Raw genomic sequence first — 8,385 nt, 5'->3', positions numbered from 1 at the left:
CATAACACCATCTACAGATTAGCTTCACTGACAGAAAATTACGACAGTGCATTGCAAAAGTTTTTAGTAACTAACAATCGACAGCTTCCAATCGACTCGAAACTGATCTGATTAATGTTATTGTCGGTTAGCAATAATTTCAATTCGATTAGTAATTTTCGTAATTTGGTCTCGTACAAAATGCGTCCTGAAAGCAATGTGGTATTTTTCGGTCACTTGGTCTGATAATTGCACTGACTAACCATTGGAATATACAGTAAGACACCTTTATCTCACAACGAAACAGACACTGAACGGCACATTCAATTACCATAAAGACTTCACAAGAATTAGCAGGTTTACTTCTACACCATATTATCACGTTACACTTTCCAAAGTTTCCATATCTTCACCTTAAGATATGCATTTTATAAACCCGACAATGGAGTTAACAAATTGATTTGTTTTACGCCTCCTTACTCTTACATTATGAAAGTACTTCATCCACACGTCTCTTACCAATCTAAGGCACCACGCATATACAGGCCACAGGAACTCAACTTGCTGGAGAGAGAGAGAGAGAGAGAGAGAGAGAGAGAGAGAGAGAGAGAGAGAGAGAGAGAGAGAGAGAGAGAGAGAGAGAGAGAAATACATCACTGCACTCAAACTATAAACCATATAGCATCTATTTCACAGGGTACACACTCCCATTTTCACAGATTATTAACCGCACCTCCACCACAGTTCCTGCTCATTACCGCGATAGTCTTTCCCAGTCTCATTTCTTTAGCCAACCTCTTTGACAATTTCACAGCGCGACGCAGATCACGCGTTGATAAAGGCGCATGATTAGATACAGCATCCTCCACCGCTGAACAAACTTATTCAGCAATAATATTTACATTCAGTTTGGTCACCTTTATTTCATACAAGTGTACAGAAGACAACCCTTTTCATTCCACTGCAACAAGTTTACTTTTCACAGTGTGTCTCTCCTCACCATCAATAATTTCATTACAAACATACATTTCACGTCTTACGATTTCTTCTTATGCCACTTAACCAGCTGATGCATCCCCATTCCTTTATCTTTTCACAGCTCAGTTGACTGCTTTATGTACTAACCAGTTTCATCATGTCTGCAACTCTCTCCTTTCAACATTCCTGATACGGCACTTCGAAGTCTTTTGTTTTACACCTCGCCTATGTTTCTAAGTAACTTGTTCATATTCTCTTCACTTATCCTCTCACACATTCGCAAGTTGCCCCAGCCATTACGGTTCTTGAGTATCTCACAGCGTATCTTTCATTTTCACAACTGTATACAAACTTCCTTTCAGAATTATTTGTTTTTCATTATTCTCCATTAATCTTTGTTGAAATCTCCCCTTTTAGTATTTTATTAGTGCCATTCATCTGTACTTCATTACATCCCAACAGTCCTCATGTCCGTAATGAGTAACGGCGCAATGTACTCAGAGAATAAGATACAGAATAAATGGATCATGTAATTCAGTTTATGAAAATGAAACAGAGAAACATACAAAAGGTCGATCAAGCAGTGAAGACCAAAGAAACTTGTATATATGTGTGGCAGGAGATTAAATGCAAATCAAAGTAGAAAAATGTGTCGAGACCGCTGGACAGCGCTTTGGAATGAGTAAACAATGATAAATGGGAAATGTTTTTCCTGTTGCAGAATGATCCAGTCATAGGGCGATAAATGTATTCTTCTCAAGGAGGGCAGGTGGAGGCGCCTACTGTCCCCTCACTCGAATTAGGTAACCACATACTCCGTTGGGTGGCAACCATATAACCCAGTGACGCCTTTTGATCAAGGGGATAAATTTGCCCAACCTAGATGAGTCTTGTGGGTTTACATCTAAGGGCTGGTCGGGTTCTATTGTTCATATAATGCCACTTACGCCAAGTGATGCTGTTCACCCTCGACTAAGAAGCCTAGCCCCGGATTCCTACCCTACTGATGGGGTAAAAATAAATGATGGTAGATTGACACAGACAGCCAGATGGATAGCAAAGTAGATAAAACGGGAATAGTTCATCCACTGAAGAATATTGCTGCTTTCAAGAGCTGTAACACGTTCATTTGCTAGTGATAGTATAAATTTGTTAACACCCATCACGGTGAATGAACAAAACCACTTATTAAAACAAATGTAAAGCTGATCCGAAGTCCGTTAATCCTGGGCCAGTATCAGCCAGAGTCGATGACTAGCTAAACTGAGTTTTACTGAACACTGTTATATCTCGGTTACTGTGGCAGTTGTGAGAGAGACCAAGGGTGCCCACAGATGGTGTAGCAGCAGCTAGGGAGACAAACAGCACCCACGGGGACGAGCAGCAACCCGGGAGACGAGCAGCATTCACAGACAAACAGCAGCTAGAGGGACAAGCCGTAGCCACGGGGACAAACAGCAGCCTGGAGGACGAACAGCAGCCTGGGGGACGAACAGCAGTCAGAGGGACAAGCAGGAGCCAGGGGGACGATCAGCAGCCAAGGAACGAGCGACAGGAACAGTGGCTGTCTTAGCAGGGAAATGTTGGTTCCAGGTTGAGTCCACCGTTCGGCGACGGTAGGCAGACTGGCTCCCACTGTGAACAGCAATGAGAGATAAGGTCAGGCACAGGGAGCACATAGGTGTGTGGTGGAGTTTGGCCCCTCCGTACCTCTGCTGTCTTGGAACCGCCAGGCCGATTGTGTGATCAGTCATTTCTGTAGCGGGAATTGCTCTGTCTTGAGCCACCCAGCTGTTGACACACATACACAACAAACCCTTGCCTTTAACTAAGGCCTGAACAACTTTATGATATCAGCAGAAGGTATTATAGAAAGTGTTCAAAGTCCGCTGAAACCTAAGGTAGCCTCTATAACACAAAAAGCTATAGATGGATTGACCCGAAGATAAAGATCAGACACATTAGTTCTGATGGATATGGCAGCGGCATTTAATTTTAGTTGTTCAGCTCGAATACATACAACTGGCAGATGAAACTTGTCACCACAGAGAAAAGCAAAGCAAATTATCAAGAGTAGTAAATAAAGCAGTACTTGAATTAGAGTGTTATAAGACTTCCCTGTGACTAATCTTAACCACGTTTCCTACTAATATATGGGGAGTCAAGAATCCGGAAAAAGGAAAATGTAGGCAACAAATAAAAACTCTCATCACAATGACCAGTGAAATGGCCTAACATCCCTTAAATCATGCATTCGAACTTCCCACAGGCTAGATAATCCACATAGCAACGTCCTCAAAATTCCTGTGGGAAGAGATATTTATTATAACGCTATGTAAAGAAAAAATGTTGCATCGGTGTTCCATTCATCTTCATTCATTTTTCAGCCACGATCTTCTGTCCCTCAGCAGCTATCATGCGTCTCCTTTCCCACAAACATTTACAGTATAATCTCCAACCACTCTGTTCTTGGCCTTCTACACCTCCTCGTTCTCACGTATATTCACCTTCCAGTACCCTCTTCCCATCCGTTCTCCCTATGACACCGAATTATCAAAGCACTCTCTCTTACCCCATGATCAACAGACATTCTTACTCTATGATTGTAATTAATATCTACATTCCTTGCCGTACCAGCATTATGTAATCCAATGAGTACGCGTGATTTTAGGGAAAAAAGAAAAAACATGAATTTTGTCTTCTGGAGAACTAGGGATTACTCAAAATTAGCCAATCAAAATATTATCATCAAAAAGACCAAAACAGGCTCAGAGAACGCAGACCTCCACCAATGCCATTGCCATTAAAAACGATCCGGCTCCGGATCCGTGGATATAGGATCAGTATCCAGATCTGCCCCCCAAATAATCAATTCTTTCTTGGTCCGTGGCCCACCTTTCCACAATATTTCATTGAAATTCCTTGAGAACATTTGGAGATACTGTGCAGAATACTCCAGATCCGGATCCAGATCCGCCCGTCAAATTAATCATTCCTTCCGTGGCCCATGGCCAACCCTTGCACAAAACTTCATCAAAATCCGTCCATAACCTTTTGAGCATTCCCGGATCCGAATCCGTGGATACAGGATCCGGATCAGAAACCACCCGAAAATTAAATGACTTTTTTTCTGGTCCATCGCGCTGCTTTCCACAAAATTTCATTGAAATTCACTGAGAGCTTTGGAGATATTGTGCAAGATAGTCCGGATTCAGATCTGGCCCCAAATTTAATCATCTGTTCATTGGGCCACGGTCCACCCTTCTACAAAATTTCATCAAAACCCGTGCGTAACTTTTTGAGTAATCCTGCTAACAGACAGACAGACACACAAAGAGACAAACAAACCAGTGCGGGGTGAAACATAAACCCTTGGAGGAAGAAGAAAAAAAATGGATGTTTAATACGAATAAAACCTGAATATACAAAGGGCTGAAGGTAGCAGGAGAAACTAAATATAAGAATAATATCTGTTAGACCTAAAATGGAAATTCTTATGCAACGGGACTTGTCATAACTGAAGAAGAATTATATATAAACATACAGATCAAAGGTCCGGTTGAGAGTGGGGAAATGGTGGACACTGCTATTTCTAGGATTACAGTTAAGTGCAGAAAGGTAAAGTGGGAGGTGAAGACGGTCTTATCAATGACATAACTGAAGATCCACGTGGCTTTATATGAAGAGCCAAGAGGAAGGATGGGACTGGAATGTATTGGTATTGTGATTAGGAGGGGTAGATTGAGATGGTTTGGGCATGCTGAGAGGATGATGGATTACAACTGGTTGTAAAAGGTGAGAAGTGTGAACATCGGGCGTAGGGCTGCGAGATGCAGAACAAAATATACATAGCACGACGCCAAAAAGTATGATCTTAGGTATAAGGGACTGAATATGGAGGTTGCCAGAGATTGAGCAGCATGGAAAGCCACCATTAAGTGACCAAAGCCGACACAGACAAGCATGTTGGAGCCTTCATAAAGGAAACGAACAAACTCAGTGTATTGAAAAGTATGCCAGTTATACTGCATCACAAAAAATTGGCGACACTTATTGTTGTTGTTTCTTAGCCCGGGTCTGTCCATTCAAGCACACCAACTGACCACTGGTAAGCAACTGCTTCTGTGTGGCCGCCGTACTGGTACATCACATTACACACACCATGTAGGGATCCGGTGCCATCTTATGTTAGACAGCCCCTCTTCAGGATTCTTCCCATGGAGGTGTTGGGGATTATGAGGAGGTCTGGCTCCCAAGTGAACACCGCAGCTACTCCTTCCAAGGTGCAGAGGGCCACCATGTGTAGGCTTCTCGTAAGCGCCCACAGCAACGACACTAATGATCAAATTCTACCATCCCTATAGATTTGCGAGTGTTCTGTACTAACTCTTTCAAGAGTCCTAATAAAAGTAATTCACTAGGTACAGTGTAAACAGCAGGCAAGATTTCGTAGTGCTTAAGTATCTAGAATCCAACGATGTACAGTACTTTAAATTTCAATCAGGCTACCACCAGAACACGATGCAAAAGGGGAAGTTAGCACTTTCCTTGGAAAAGACTTAGAAACAAGAGTTTCACAAATATGAGCCGTTTGTGGACCCGTTTCGCTTTGCTCAAAATGAACAATTTATGCGTGGATGCAGGAACAAGTGCTTCATGGCTCCTGGAAACAGTAGGAACAATGAGGGGTCAAGAAACCCATTTAGAAAATTTTGACTGACATGAAACTGAAACGAGACCATCAGTGACCTAACTGCATCCATGCTGCCAAGGTTGATCGAAGTCATTTTTCCAGTTTCGGCCACGCTACATAAACGCACACACTCTCGTCTCCTCCCTCACACACACAATCCCAGGATTATTGTATACAGGATACTATCTGGGCACAGTCGTTTAGGCGGCACCTGACATCATTTTCGTGAAACAGCAGTTGAGTGGTTACCCTTGCTATTTAAGAAGCTCTGGGCCTGCTATAGCCAGGGTTTGAATCACTTAGTGTGCAGGTGGTGCCAAGTGACTCGGGTGTCCATCCACCATTCGGAGTTTGTAGGTCATTCATTCATTCATTGCCAGACGCCATGTATCCCAAACATGGTGGCCAAGGGCTTAGAGTTAATTGTTTTACAGGGAGGGGCACTAATCCTCCACCAACTCCACTTGACACGTAGGGAGAACGAGCCAACAGCATCTGGTGTTCACAGGCGGTCACCCATCCAAGTACTAACCAGAACCAACGTTGCTTAACTTCGCTGATCGCACGGGAAGCGGTGTACTCAACGTGGTATGGCCGTTGGCGTAAAGTAAGTATTTAGTGCAACACCTTGAGGAGGAAAATGAGAAAACCTGGATGATCCCTTAACATCCCAGGACACGGAGTAAATAAACCTTTATAAGCATAGAAGCCTATGATACGGAGACAACACCACAGGCAAGCTCCCCCATTTTTACCTTACCACCAGTACATTATATTCTGATTAAGGGAGATCTTTTGTACCGATGGGGTTTAATGAAAGCTAAGTCTAGCCCCTCCAAGTACAAAAGTCTGTCCTCTACTGAATATTAATATCTATTGGTAGGAAGAATGAAGTATAGAACTCATAGCCGTACGATTATTGTATGCAGTAAGTACCCGAAGAACTTTGGAATTTAAGAATTTTCTGTGCTCGTAGATTATGAAAAAAATGCAACACTAAATATAAATGAAACAGCAGTAATTAGAGGAATTGGGTTGCAAAGCGTAAAAGAAACTAGCAAAAAAGTATTACATGGCATTTATTGAGGTGATCCATCAGCTCAATATATACATCAGGACAGCTAGATATCACCAATAAACAAGGCTGGGACATAAAGTTCTTAAAGTCAGTCGCTACATTCTAAGAGTATGTAGAAAAATGAGAACGGCATTGCAAAGAATGATAAGTGGTAAGATCAGGTGGGTGACATTTACAAATAATGATAACTGCACTGGAGAACTTGGAGAAGAGACATATAGATAGATGAGAGGAACATTTGGCTGAACAAGAGGTTTTATTATACCATTTCAACCGGGGAACGTTACTTATATATATATATATATATATATATATATTCTTGCCATCTTACCGCAGCATTATTCATCTAAGAAGTTTCGAAGTCGCAGGGTTAGAAATAGCATTCATGAATCTCAGTATAACAACACATCTTCCCAAGGGTACATAAAGTCACTGCTCAGTAGCCTGAATGAAGGAGAACAAGTACAACAGTATTAGATGTGGAATCTTCAGGATAATGCGCCTGGTGTGTTGTGGTGTGGCAAATTGTGGTGTAGTGTGTTGCGTTGTGTTGTGATGTGGTGTGTTTTGGTATGGTGCGGCTTCGATATATATACGAGAGTCAACGGGATTCAAGCACCTTGCATCCTAATATTTTGAGTGGCAGAGACACGGACGAAGCCACACAAAGAGATAATACCGCCTAAATAACCATACGTCTGGCTGAACTAGCTTAAACATGTCCAGTGTCACTTCCAATAAAAGTATGATATAATGGCAAATGTTGAGGACTAGAGTGTATAGGATGGTTCAAATATTGGATCCCCCTGACACTTTGAGAGATGTGTGTTGAGGTTATGGCTTGGATTGCTGGCTTGAGGTATACAAGTATTTTGGTTGCCTCATGAATCCGCTATACTATGTCCACTTTACCTAGGCCTAAAATTACCATCCCTCCATCCTGAATACTGGACTGTAACTGGAGGTTAATGTTAGAATTTGATGACCGTCACGAAGAAGCGCTACAGACAGTCTGTAAAGTCACAACACTGTTTTCCTTGCCACTGAGCTGCGTGAAATAAGCTGCAAGAGGGTGAAAAATCAGGTCAAGTTAAAACGGATGAACTATAGCCACACATGCTATGACTACGTAGAAAAAAAAACACGTTTATGAAAAATGAAACGGGTAATGGAAAGGAAAAAAAATGATGCAAGCAACTGATGAGAATTCACCAACTAATAGTCACGAGGACACTCAAAAAGTAGTCTACCCTATACCAAAAGAGGGAGATAAGAGAGTGATACTTCATTGCTACGAAATCACAATAATATATGCATAGCAGTAACATGACGGTCGGGCACATGCTCATCTTTAACACTTTTAGGTCCCTATGGTCACTCTTAGCAAAATAAAATCGTTTGATCGTAGGTGAATTTATGTAACAAAATTCTCCTTACCGTGGGAAGTTTAATGGTGTTAGTACTAACACTGTTGGTATCCTATGTTTCACTCTTAGTTGATTTGCTTGTGGCTACCCCTTACTGGAATTAGGTGTCTAGCTACAGACAGATAGATGGATAGATAGATAGATAGCCAGTAGATAGACAAACAGACAGACAGACAGAAAGATAGATATATATACAGTAGGTAGGTACAGATAGTTAGATAGAAAACTGA

At 41.9% G+C, this 8,385-nt stretch overlaps 1 non-coding gene across 1 annotated transcript; it reads right to left on the bottom strand.

The window, feature by feature from the left end:
* Nucleotides 1-6,133: 6,133 nt before the first annotated feature.
* On the bottom strand, nucleotides 6,134-6,252 carry LOC145397351 (5S ribosomal RNA). Its single transcript, XR_013896931.1, has one exon. It is a non-coding gene; the product is annotated as a 5S ribosomal RNA (ribosomal RNA).
* Nucleotides 6,253-8,385: the final 2,133 nt, after the last annotated feature.

This window comes from Coenobita brevimanus, chromosome 40 (genome assembly GCF_032717465.1).
Source record: "Coenobita brevimanus isolate Jiangsu-jjx chromosome 40, ASM3271746v2, whole genome shotgun sequence".
Taxonomy (NCBI): Eukaryota; Metazoa; Arthropoda; class Malacostraca; order Decapoda; family Coenobitidae; genus Coenobita; species Coenobita brevimanus.
Note: the sequence above shows the minus strand (reverse complement) of the source record. Positions and strands in the feature narration are given on the sequence as shown.